General features: G+C 47.6%; 1 protein-coding gene across 5 annotated transcripts in view; it reads right to left on the bottom strand.

The window, feature by feature from the left end:
- Positions 1–13,628, bottom strand: part of LOC149345259 (glycoprotein-N-acetylgalactosamine 3-beta-galactosyltransferase 1-like) — a 229,092-nt gene that overhangs the window by 171,800 nt on the left and 43,664 nt on the right. For all 5 annotated transcript variants that reach the window (XM_089546531.1, XM_089546533.1, XM_089546540.1 and 2 more), the window contains exon 2: positions 4,177–4,273. The gene's annotated coding sequence lies outside the window, so the exon portion shown is untranslated. The remainder of the gene's footprint in view (positions 1–4,176; positions 4,274–13,628) is intronic.

The following is a 13,628-nucleotide window of genomic DNA, read 5'->3' as shown; positions in this document are numbered from 1 at the left end:
TGCAGCTCTTTCACTGATTGAGGCACCGTAAAACTTTTGACAGCTTCAATTTTCTTTGTATCTGGTCGAACACCTTTATCAACTAAATGACCAAGAACAATTGTTTCACGGTTCTCAAAATGACATTTCTTGGAATTGAGGATAAGGCCAGCTCGTTCCACGCAATCAAGCACAATATCCAGACGGCTGTTGTGCTCACTAAACGTTTTGCCAAAAATTACAACGTCGTCCAAATAACATAAACAAATTTGCCACTTGAGGCCACGCAGGATTGTATCCATGAACCGCTCGAATGTTGCAGGTGCATTACATAATCCGAAAGGCATGACGTTAAACTCGTAAAGTCCGGCTGGTGTTATGAATGCCCTTTTTCTCTATCTGCAGCGTGCATGGGGATTTGCCAGTAGCCGGATCTCAAATCAATAGAAGAAAAGTATGAAGCGGAGTGCAGACAATCAATTGCGTCATCTATAGGTGGAAGCGAGTAGACGTCCTTCTTCGTGGCCGTATTTAAGCGACGGTAGTCAACACAGAACCTCCATGTGCCATCATTTTTCTTAACAAGGATAACTGGAGCTGCCCAAGGACTGGAAGGCTCTCGAATTATGCCTCGCTTTAGCATCTCTTGAACTTGGTCACCTATTAACCTACGTTCAGTGGCTGAGACTCGATAGGGCTTCTGGCGTATAGGAGGTGCGGAGCCGGTGTTGATCGTGTGATGAATACGACTGGTAGGCGGTGGTGTTGAATCGTCTTTCGCAAAGTCGAACACGAACACGTGCTTCAGAAGGAGTTCCACTAGAGTGCGACGCTCGGTTGTGGGAAGAGCCTGATTAATCATAGCCTTAACTTGGGTCTCCATATCTCTTTTCACGTGCTGCTCACTGACAGAGTTGGTTAACGCCGCGACGGAACCTGACACACCTTCCTCGAAACGGGCGAGTTTGAGGCCCCGGGGCAACACAGCTGGCTCTTCAGAGTGGTTCACTGTCCACAGCTCGGTACGGCCTCTGACCACTGGAACGACGGCACGACGATACTCTTCTTAGAGCAGGCGAGTGTCGTAGGCTCTACCACAGCTTCAAAAGATTCGCACTGATTGTGAATAGAGGAAACCCGCACGAATGCTGCGGAGAAAGCTGGTACAATAGTGTCTTCTTCCACCGCAAATGCTCCAAAATCGGGTGTCGAGTTATCCACAAGAGCTGAAAGTAGTGAAGAATTCAAAGTAATTTCTCCCGTACGAGAGTCTAAAGTAGCACCACACTCTTGCAGAAAATCAATCCCAAGAATCACATCATGCGTTGACCGTGGTAGCACTGCGAATTCTGTTCTAAACGTTAGACCACCAATAACAACATCCGAAGCACACACACCAAGTGGAACCAAAGGTTCACCACCGACACCACGGAATAACGCTGCACGGTCACCACTAAACATCACTTTCCTACCTAAACGGTTCTTAAACCTCAAACTCAATGTTCCTATATTGCATTGTTATATTTTTGCGACCTTTATTTTTCCACATCAACCTTGTATACGCTCCCCCCTTATGTAATACCCCGACAGGGGCCTTTAAGGGACAATAAATGATGATGATGATACGGTAGCACCAGTGTCCACAAGAGCCATTGTTTTCACACCATCAATAAACACTTCCAGTTTGTTCTTCAACATAAACACGGGCAGAGGTATATTGGACGTCATCGACTCGCCGGCGGCCTCACCTCCATCGGCCGCGCCTCCTAGTTTCCCGGAGGCGGAGGGGATGCACGACGTCGAGGAGAAGGTGACCGCCGTTGGCGCTGAGGTGGCGGCGTCACACTGCGGTCAGATGCAGGTGATGAACTCCGCAAATTGCTCGGACGGTACGGGTCCCAAGCGGACGTTGGGGGTCGCTGCTGCGCGGTGTGCAGTTGTCCGTAAGTATGCGCCGGGGGTTGGCAGTCTTGAGAAGTCGGGAAACGACGGCGGCAATATCTAGCGATATGCCCTGCAATGCCACACCGGTAACACAAAGGTTGAGAGCGCCAGCGACCGCCATAAAAGTCCTGGCGAACAAAGTCGCGACGTTGGCTGGAGCCAGAATCTCGCTGCTGACGAACCACGTCTTCTGGGTAGGTGGGCCTCCTTTCCGTCGGCTGGTGGCCATAACGTTGGGCAATGTTCCGATCGTCCATGGGCAAAGTGCCGTTAGGTTGAGCCCACGGAGTCGACAGGGCGGCAACATCTTCCTCCGGTGCAGAACTGTGTCGCAGATATTCTGTGCAGCAGAAGGTGCCCCGGGATCTGGACAATTCCTCGCGCACAATCTCTCGAATCATATCAGCCATAGAATTTGTAGGACAGGCTTCAACACTGGCTATAGAGGTGACATTGGCCAATCTTCCGAATTTAGGGGTTATTCGACGCAGCTTAAGAGCTTCAAATGTTCTGCAATGTTTTATAACGTCAGCGGTGGTGCTCAGGCTCTCTTTGCTAATCAGGAAATTGTAAACATCTTCCGCAATTCCTTTTAGAAGGTGGCCGACTTTGTCTTCTTCAAGCATACTGGAGTTAACTAGCTTGCATAACTTTAAGATGGCTTCGATGTATGCCGTGCAAGTTTCTCCGGGTACTTGCGCGCGGTGAAGCAATGTCTGTTCCGCACGCTTCTTTTTTGCCGGTTCATCCGCAAAATTTTTCTTGATCTCGGTCTAAAAGGTAGCCCATGAACTCAGTGTATCCTCATGATTGTCGAACCAGTCAAGGGCAGTGGCGGCAAGGAAAAACACCACGTTAGCCAGTTTAGTAGCAGCGTTCCAGCGATTGTATTTGCTCAACCGCTCGTAGCGTTTCAGCCACTCGTCGACGTCCTCTTCAGGTTTTCCAAAGAATGTGCGGGGCTCTCGATAATGTGGCCAGTTGTTCGCTGTGGATAGCCCGGGTTGCTCGGCATTGTCGTCTCCAGGCATGTCCGATGGCAGAGGTGGGAAGCCTGCGAGTCTACGGCTCCTTCGGTAGATGGAATGCTCCGTGGTCGATACCCCGCACGTCCACCAAACTGTTACGTGCTTAGCACGCACGGGGGTTTATTCACAGAGGGGATCGGTCGAAGCAGGATGGAAGCAGGAAGCAGGACGCCTACCAGCGTCCTTCAGCTCTTTCTCTTCCTTTCTCTCTGCTGGTCAGTCCTTCATCTTCTGCTTCTTCCGTCGAGGTTCTGTGGAAGCACGTCACAATATTACAACATATTATCAAAATTGTCATCGCCTTTACCCTAGCCCATGTAAAGGCCTGAAGAAGGCGGATGAGCGGCTCCTTCTACGCCTTCTCACCAATACATTGCTGTGCCCGGCAGCTCTAAAACATTTTGACCCCTCCTTTAGCGGCAGCTGCCCACACTGTAGTGCAGTGTCTTCTGACACCTATCACATGGTGTGGGCCTGCCCCTCCAATCCCGCTATTCCCCCCCTCCCCAACCCAACCCGGGAGGACTGGGAGGCGACCATGCACGGCTGCCACGACTTACAGGCCCAACAAGCCTTAGTCGGGCGCGCCCGGGCAGCGGCCACCGCCACTGGGGTCCCATACTATAGGGACCTCCACCTAGTGTTTGTAAGGATCGGTCCATTATGGGCTGATCCAAACAAACCTCCTGTTCATTCTTAATGTTTTCATCACCACCACCACCACCACCACCACCACCGTGTTCGTTTGCGGTATTTGAGGAAAGGAAATGGCGCAGGAACTCCTCGGTGGACACCTGAACCACGCCGTAAGGAAAGGGACGAAGGTGGGAGTGAATGAAGAAAGAGGTGCCGCAGTGGAGAGCTCCGGAATAATTTCGACCCACCGGGGATCTTCAACGGGCATTGGCATCGCACAGCACGCGGGCACCTTCTGCGTTTCACCTCCACCTAAACGCGGCCGGGTTCAAACCCGGGTACCCCGGCTCACCAGCTAGTCCTAACCCAGCACGGCAGGTGTCATATATGTAACTATCACATACCCTGGCGGTCAGAGAAGTTGTGTACGTGTGAGAGACGCCTCATATATGTAACTATCACATACCCTGGCGGTCAGAGAAGTTGTGTGCGTGTGAGAGACGCCGATTTCAATCGTGGATTTTCTAGGCCCGACGAAGCAAGCAGGAGGCTCCGTGGAACGGCGAAGAAGAGGGAGAGCCACGCTCACCTGACCATGGGGCGTCGCAGCCTGCAGTCGCCAGAGCAGTCGCGGGGCTGCCGCTCTGTGGTCGCCCTGCGGCGATGGCGCACCTGCCGAGGCACACCTGCAAATACCAAGAGTCCTCGTAGAGCTGCTCTCTTTGCAAGGCCACTTGAGAAGCATGAAAGTGCAGTGTGTCGTGCACAGAACTCCACTACTAACTTACACCGACATACTTCAGCACTTAAGACTATCCCGTCGTGTCCACCCTGCGGCTTCTAAGACACTAGACAAAGGGGAGGAACTACACCTCCGAAAGCTACAGACCAACACTTACAACAACCCTCGTAGACTACACGCAATAGACCCGGAGTCATTTGACTCACACTGAAAATTCTGCGGGGAGAAGGCGGACCTGTACCATATGGTATGGGCCTGCCAACGAAATCAGGCGGTCACTTTCAATAACCAGCCAACGAAGGAGGGGAGGGAGGCAGCTCTGACCAGCTCGGACGAAACGAGTCAAAAGCAACTCATCGAAAGAGCACGCACAGCAGCCTACGCCAATGGGGTTCCGGACTGAGAGCTCCAACCGCCGCTACAACCTCCTAAACTATTTCATTAAAATATTTTCACCACCACCCTGTGAACGGGAGCGTCACTCTGATCGCAAATTGAAATAGTAGAGCAATTATCTATCTCCTCCGATGCAGAAACCTTTCGTCCCTGCGGTAATGCGAATTTCGGCGATAGCTACACTCCTCACACTGTCACGGCCAATCCTTCTGTGTAATTGGAATAGCCGTCGGCAGAACCCACGGCGTGCAGACGCAGTGAAGGCACGCCAGCACGGCCAGGCGCACCAACAGAGCTACAAAGCTTGTTCCCAATAATTCGTGTTCTCTTAAACCAGATCGTAATTACTAATATATCATCTTGAAAAAGAACTTCGAGAAATAATGGCACACGAGGCCCCTCCAGCTTTTCAAAGCTTGCCCACGTCGTCAGCAGAAACGTTCTTTTCTGCCTTGCGCCCTCCTCTCCTGTAACTGCAAAACAAGTTACAGCGGAACGATCTCCGGCTCCTTTCACGGCGCTAACCGCTGTTGCGATTCCTTCACGGTCTCGATTTCCCTCGGCGCTTCTGCGAGTTGTGCGGAACAGGCGACACTGAGCGAACGAGGCGTTGGCGTGCAGAACTGTTCGCACGTGAGACTGAGCAAGTTCTATGGAATGGCCATGGTGTGACAGATGAGAGCATCGGGCTGAGTCTCCTTCACAGCTCATGTGGACTACCCGTGACCGAACTCAACACGGCATTAACAGCGAATCGGTGCCTACTACCACAGGGTCGAGCGGCAAAGGGCTGTAAAGAGAGAGTGAATCACGGTGCCCTCAGGAAAAGAAACCACTTTCTGCCAGCCACGCTCTGTATGGTTCACAGTGGCGTCAGCTTCATCATCATCATCATCAGCTTTACTATACCCACTGCAGGGCAAAGGCATCTCCATGTCTCTCCAATTAACCCTGTCCTTCGCCAGTTGCGGCCACCGTATCCTCGCAAACTTCTGTATCTCATTCACACACCTAACTTTCCGCCGCCCCTTGCTACGCTTGCCTTCTTTTGGAATCTACTCCGTTACCTTTAAGGACCAGCGGTTATCCTGCCTTCGCATTACATGCCCTGCCCAAGCCCATTTCTTCCTCTTGTTTCGACTAGGATGCCATCAAGCCGCGTTTGTTCCCTGACCCACTCTGCCCTCTTCTGATCTCTTAACGTTACACCTGTCATTTTTCTTTCCATAGCTCGCTGCATTGTCCTTAACTTAAGCTGAACCTTCTTTGTGGCCTCCACGTTTCTGCCCCATAGGTGAGTACCGGTAAGATACAGCTGTTGCATGAGTTTAAACCACCGTCGCCATCCAGCAGTCCGCGGCACCGTTCCACGTCACGTCAGCCAAGACACATGCACGGGGCGGAACCGGCCAGACGCACCGTGCACCCGCCCCGTTGACCACACAAGGTTTCCGCACCTCGCGCTCTGCACCGCAGTCTTTGTCGCGCTGGGCTGACGGAGGATACCGAATATTTAGACGCAGTAGAGTCTTTTCTGCGTGTTGCTTCAACTGACCAACCGGCCCCTCGAGTTAACGACCGATGTGAAACCCTGCTCGCCTTCCAGTCCAGTGCCAAATGATCGCAATGTGATTTGCAGCCGTATTAGGTTTCATGTCTGCAAGCCACATTCGGCCGATGCTTGGTTAATCTACTCACTCGCAAGTCAGCTAGCGCTCGTCGGAGAGAGGAAGCCCGTCGAGACGAAGCTTTCAACGCTCGGATGCTGCGCCGCTTCATGGAAGCCAAGGGAACTGAGAGATCGTCAGCTAGGAGCAGTGACCTCAAAAGTGCCTTTCCTTCTCTCTGCCGGCCACACATGCTTATTGGTATCACCCTCGTGGCCGGGAATAAATTTTTCCGCCGGTACAGGAACGAAAAACATCAGTAAAATTATTCTTAATAAGCACACAAGGCTAATCAAAACGTGGCGAAAAGTGTGTGCGAGCTCATTCACGCGTTGTCAGCTGAAATGATTTGAATCTGAGCTGGTTGGTTGATATTGCAATTAAAGCAGCAGCCAGCGAGGGACAACACACTTCTAATATTTCATCTGGGTTGGCGCTTTGCACCTCGTCTTTTTCCTTGTTACCTCGCTTTTTTACGGTGACGTCGAACCGTTCTCTTTCTCGCGAAGTGTTTTTTTTCCTGCTGCCCTCTTCACCTGCATATTCTTCTGTACGCCCAAATGAAGATCAGCCTGGTGTCTCTGCGCTGTCCGTCGTTCGCTGCTATTTTAACTGCGATTAGCAGAAATGCTGCGCAAAAAAACATCACACGGCGGTAACAACCAGTAACGGGAAATTCAGCGTGGCTAAAGCGGCACTTCCATTTAGAGCACTGCAAGGGCCCCAATTATTGGCCCATGGGCTCCGATTCCCTCTACCGTTACCCATCCGAGCCCGGTTCGGTTTCTCTTAACACATGCCCGGGCCCGGCCCAAGCCCGAAGAAGCGCTTACATACCAGGCCCGACAAGTGGGCGGGCCCCGCTCAGGCCCGAAACAACACGAAAGCTATAAGCGCGCTACAGAAGCGCAAATATTGCTGCTATGAGTTTCAGTGAAAAACAGTACGTCCTTGTTATACAGGGTGTCCACGATAACTTTAGCCAAGGGTTAAAAAATAAAATATTTGAGGTAGGCCAGGGAAACCACTTACATCTACCAACCGGCTTGCGCATCATAGGCAATTTTTTGTTTTGCAATTAAGTAATTAGTAATTAAGATAATTTTCTTAAATGTGTAAATATTGACTTTAGACAGAAAATGTGAATAGAAAAGTTGGAGAGCACCTTCAGAAACCCCCATTCCATTTATTTGCGGTGAAGAAAACCTCCCGTGTGTCTTTTTTCCAAACTTCAAAGAAAGCCCGCGAAATACAAAAAAAATAACGTGACTAGCGCATTCGCGCGCCACGATTGTGCTGCTCTCAAACGTGGCTTGAGTGAACGAAATCAGCTGCTGGCACGCGCGACGACCTAAATGCGCCGGCAGGCCAATACGTCAACGGTGGTTGTGGCCCCCGCGCGAGCCAGTCTGCAAGCATGACGGCGCAAGTTGCAGCGAACGCGCCGGGCATTGTGAGCTATGACATGGCCAAAGGTGACAAATACAAATTCAATGAGTTTTATTCGCCACTGAGAGGGAAAATACGATAAGTAAAATACCTGCCTATCTTCTCTGCCTCTCAGTGGCGAATAAAACTCTTCGCATTTGTGTTTGTCACCTTTGGCCATGTCATAGCTCACAATGCCCGGCGCGTTCGCTGCAACTTGACCGCCACGCTTGCAGACTGGCTCGCGCGGGGGCCGTAACCACCGTTGACATATACGCCTGCCAGCGCATTTAGGTCGTCGCGCTTGCCAGCAGCTGATTTCGTTCACTCAAGCCACGTTTGAGAGCAGCACAATTGTGGCGCGCGAATGGGCTAATCACGTGATTTTTTTTTTGTATTTCACGGGCTTTCTTTGGAGCTCGGAAAAAAGACACACGGGAGGTTTTCTTCACCGCAAATAAATGGAATGGGGGTTTCTGAAGGTGCTCTCCAATTTTTCTATTCACATTTTCTGTCTAAAGTCAATATTTACGCATTTAGGAAAATTATCTTAATTACTAATTACTTAATTGCAAAACAAAAAATCGCCTATGATGCGCAAGCCAGTTGGTAGATGTAAGTAAGTGGTTTCCCTGGCCTACCTCAAATATTTTATTTTTTAACCCTTGGCTAAAGTTATCGTGGACACCCTGTATAACAAGGACGTACTGTTTTTCACTGAAACTCATAGCAGCAATATTTGCGCTTCTGTAGCGCGCTTATAGCTTTCGTGTTGTTTCGGGCCTGAGCGGGGCCCGCCCACTTGTCGGGCCGGGTATGTAAGCGCTTCTTCGGGCTTGGGCTGGGCCCGGGCATGTGTTAAGAGAAACCGAACCGGGCTCGGATGGGTAACGGTAGAGGGAATTGCAAAACAAAAAATTGCCTATGATGCGCAAGCCGGTTGGAAGATGTAAGTAAGCGGTTTCCCTGGCCTACCTCAAATATTTTATTTTTTAACCCTTGGCTAAAGTTAGCGCGGACACCCTGTATAATAGAGACCTAAAATTATCTCCTTTTCGCTTGTGTCTGAGTTGGAGCTTTTTCATTTCCTTGCTCTGAAGGAAGCAGCAAAACTCGTTGTTGGGCTAGTTGGTAAGCCATGCTTTTAAATTTAACTTTCAGATTTTTGCCGTGTAACTTTTTGGCTGTTCAACTCTTTACCCTTTTTACATTCTTTTTACACCTTTTATCGTTTTTAGCCTTCAAGATCTTGTTTTTATCTTCGTTGGTTTATGGCGCGTTCCTTGCTGGCCGTTGTTCATCACATTTCTTTTCTCTTTCCTTGATATGTTGTAAAAAAAGAGCTGGGTAGGTTGTTGCTTGCTTTTTGCCGCACTTTCAGATCTTCGGTCATTTTCCTTTCAAAAAATTGGCCTTGATCTTCTTCTGTGTCATTGTCGCGGACAGAAATCTGCATAAATACGTTGCAATAGTTTTTCCGATATAAAGTTGAAAGTTCGCCGCCTCTTTCCCTGTCGTCCTTCTTCTTCCTTGTCCGTTGTCGTTCTTTTTAGGCTGGTTCCATTTGAAGAAAGCGCAGTGCCTTGAATGCCAAACATACCAATTTGATGGAAGTAATCGAGTGAAGCCCGCCTTCTGCCTCTTATAGTTTCGGGTTTAATTTCCGCAACTATAAGTCAGACAGCCTGTAACACTGAGATCGGCCAGCCATCGACACGCAAGAAGTCACTCTTGGGTCTGTTACAACAGCTGCTTCTCCCACTGTCGCTTTTCTCCGGAGAAAACAAAGCGCAGCAACATCAGCTGGGCTCGGCTATGTAATGCAATGAAGACGTCAACTCCTGCAGACGCCCGCTGGAAACTGAGAGTCAACGCTGTCGCATCTCAGACAATTAGTTTAGAAATCATTTGTAGGATTAGAGGGCACAAAAAAACGAAAAAAGACGGGAATGGATAGAGAGAAGTCTCATAAATATTGTGCCAGCACACCGTCCAAAAGGAGAGAAACCATGCTCACACATCCTATCCTACGTAAAAACATCCTGTGTAGAAACATCCTACGTAAAAAACTAGCAGTAGCCATGTACACTCAAATCAAACAGAATGCATCATCGTTCACAGAGAAGTGTGTTCATAAAGAACACATGTATAATCTCCAGCATACTATTTATAACAAAGACAGGGTTCTTAAAAACTACGGAACACAAAAGTCAACATATCAGATTCCTGACTTCTTGAATAAGCACGCCATGGTTATGAATATCATTACTGACAGGTTGAATTTCGATGGAGGCGAAATTCTAGAGGCCCATGTACTGTGCGATGTCAGTGCAGGTTAAAGAACCCCAGGTGGTCGAAATTTCCGGAGCCCTCCACTACGGCGTCTCTCATAGCCTTAGTCGCTTTGGGACGTTAAACCCCATAAACCAAACCAAACCAGTTTTTCAGCTCAAGCCTTTAAAAAAAAACACATTTTTTTTAGCACACAATGTTGACTATTTCCTTCTTTTTTCCGGGTTCTAAGTAGACACCAGATGTTTTTTGTTGAATACGTTTTATTGTTCCTGCTTGTTTTTTTTTTTGCTACATGCCACATGTTTATTGCTACATGCCGCTTATTTTAGCTGTTTGTTTCCTGGCAACATGACTTAGCCCTGTATGCTATGCAGTCTTAATATGTTCCTTTTATGGTGGTGATTACTGATCGAAACTTTGTTCAACGATGTGACTGCACCTGCTATTGAGTGATGTGTTTGGGAAGGGGGGAAGGGGGCCGACACTGAGTCAGGCATTAATTTGCCTTTATGTCTGCCTCCTAGGCACCTATTACTGCTGCCTGAATAAAGTTACTTTGAACGGGTGCTTTGGGATGCCCGGACAGCCTTGCAGTGCGGGGGAAGACCGGCACGAAACACTGCAATTATATATGGTTAATATCGAGCACATTACAGAGCGCAGGGGGACGAGGTACGTGTTAAACACTGAAAATCTAGCATCAAACCAGCGAAGAACTCGTGGTCCTAAGCTGCTCAGTTCCTCATTCTGTGTGCGGACTCCCCACTTATCCTTCGTGCATAGCTTTTGCAGAGCCAAGCTGACAAGCAAAAGTACAGTGCTTCGGAACGCGAAAGAGAGTGCAAAATATCTTACGGAGCGCAGAATGTTGGTTTGGTTTGGTTTGGTTTGGTTTATTGGGGTTTAAAGTCCCAAAGCAACTCAGGCTATGAGGGACGCCGTAGTGAAGGGCTCCGGAAATTTCGACCACCTGGGGTTCCTTAACGTGCACTGACATCGCACAGTACACGGGCCTCTAGAATTTCGCCTCCATCGAAATTCGACCGCCGCGGCCGGGATCGAACGCGCGTCTTTTGGGTCAGCAGCCGAGTGCCATAACCACTGAGCCACCGCGGCGGCTTAGGCTAGACTTTAAGCTCAAGTTCTTTGATACATTTAGTTAATGACTGCATTTCATTTTACAAATGAATATAAACGGTAACAATCTTATTAACGCTTTCTAGAATATTCGTACTGTTTGTCTAAAGCTTTTAACAGCGTCACAAACGAGCTGAAGCTTTTCCTCCTTTTTTTTATTTTATTTATAGATACTGCGATCTTGTACAGATCATAGCAGGGTGGGACAAAACAAAATACAAGCATATAAACACACACAAATTCACAACATTTACAGGCACTTTTCAAACAGAAGTAAAGAATTTTGATTAACAGTCTCGCTATTAAGTTTATTCCAATCAGTAATTGTCCTCGGAAAAAAAGAATATTTAAAGCAGTTATTTCGCGCGTTTAAAGGGGTGATTGTTAGTGCATGCCTTTGTCTCGTGTTATAACCTGAGGAGTAAGAAAAATAATTAGAGGTATCAACTTTATAATGTCCTTTTATAAGCTGGAAAAAAAAAACTTTAGTCGACAAACACGATTGCGCTCAGTGACGGGGGGTAACCCACTTCGCCTCACGAGCTCACTTACAGATGCACGGCCATATGAGTTAAAAACAAATCTAACCACTTTATGCTCTATTCGCTCTAATTTCTGAATGTTTGTTAACGTGAAAGGGTCCCAAATGATTACGGCATATTCTAGTAATGGACGGATGAGAGAATTGTAGGCCAATAGACGAACACTAGATGGGGATGACTTTAGGGAGCGCCTCAAGAAAAATAGCTTCCGCATTGAGTTTGCTACTACAGCGTCTATGTGTTTTGACCACGAAAGGTTGTTAGTAATCCATAGGCCCAAATATTTATACTCTGTCACTTCTAATAATGATATGCTGTTAGTACCGTACACATAATGAAGAGGCATTTTCTTGTTTGTAATTTTCATGAACACGGTTTTTTCAAAATTAATGCACATCTGCCATTTGTTGCACCACGCAACCACCTTCGCTAGGTCATTATTCAGACGCACCTGGTCGTCAACTGAAGACACCATTTGATACAGGATGCAGTCATCCGCGTACAGCCTCACGCGAACTGAAAGATCTGCCACAATGTCATTAATAAACAAAAGAAATAAGAGTGGTCCCAAAACAGATCCCTGGGGGACGCCAGACATAACCCGGACACTGCTAGAAGAAATATTGTTCAGAGTGACGAACTGACATCTGTTCGAGAGATAAGCTTTAATCCATGCAAGTATCCTGTCGTTTTTAATGTAATAACTTAATTTATGAATTAGTTTGTTATGTGACACCTTATCGAATGCTTTACGGAAATCCATGAATATTGCGTCTGTTTGTTTTCCCTGGTTAATCGACTGAGCAAAGTCATGCACAGTTTCAACTAACTGTGTACTTGTGGAAAACCCACGCCTGAAACCATGCTGAAAATCGGTAAGTACTTTGTGCTGTTCCAAGAAACCTAATATATGTTTATGAATTATATGTTCTAAAAGTTTACAAGATGTGGAAGTTAGAGATATGGGTCGGTAATTCTCGATGTGTGCTTTTTTTCCGGTTTTGTGCAGAGGTTTAATCGCGGCTGTCCTCCAGTCATCCGGTAAAGATCCGTCATGTAAAGATCTGTTGAATATTACTGTCAAGTACTTTGCGCACCACTCCGCATAGCGCTTCAAAAAAGTGTTTGGTATGTTATCGGGACGTGCTGATTTTTTGACATCAAGGTTCAAAAGCAAGTTACAAACACCAGTCTCTGAAATTACAACATCAGATATGGCAGGGAGTGCTGCAGAAAAGTTGGGCAGGCATCCATTATCCTCTGTGAATACTGACTGAAAAAATTTGTTGAACGCAGAACAAACAACAGCCTCATCACGCACACATTTGCCGTCTACTATGAATTCGTTCGTGGAAGAAGATTTGGGCGTGATTTGGCGCCAGAATCTCTCGTTAGACGTTTTAATGAACGAGGGCAGGAGCGTTCCGTAATACTTTTCTTTGTCGCAAATTATTTTCTGCTTAAGTTCCTCTGAAATTGCTTCCACAATTGGTTTTAATGATGAATTCCTGCTTGATTTCTTTTTTAACTTTTTAAGCCTTCGCTGCAAGCGTAACGTCTCCCGAGAAATCCAAGGATTGCGGTACACAGACTTTTTTGCAATTTTGGGAATGAAACGGGCAATACAATGCGAGACGATCATTTTAAAAGTAAGCCATAGGTCATTCACACTATCAGTGCTATTCTTAAAATTCTCATAACACGAATCAAGCATGTCCAGAATAGATTCGTCTTCCGCACGCGAAAAATTGGGAAAAAATTGCACGCTAGTTTGACGATCTGGGTACACATTTGACAAGCTCAGCAGCACAGCTTTGTGATCGGATATTCCGTT

Source organism: Amblyomma mixtum, chromosome 5 (genome assembly GCF_055824585.1).
Source record: "Amblyomma mixtum isolate Tamu chromosome 5, ASM5582458v1, whole genome shotgun sequence".
Lineage (NCBI taxonomy): Eukaryota > Metazoa > Arthropoda > Arachnida > Ixodida > Ixodidae > Amblyomma > Amblyomma mixtum.
This window is presented reverse-complemented; position numbering and strand designations above follow the sequence as displayed.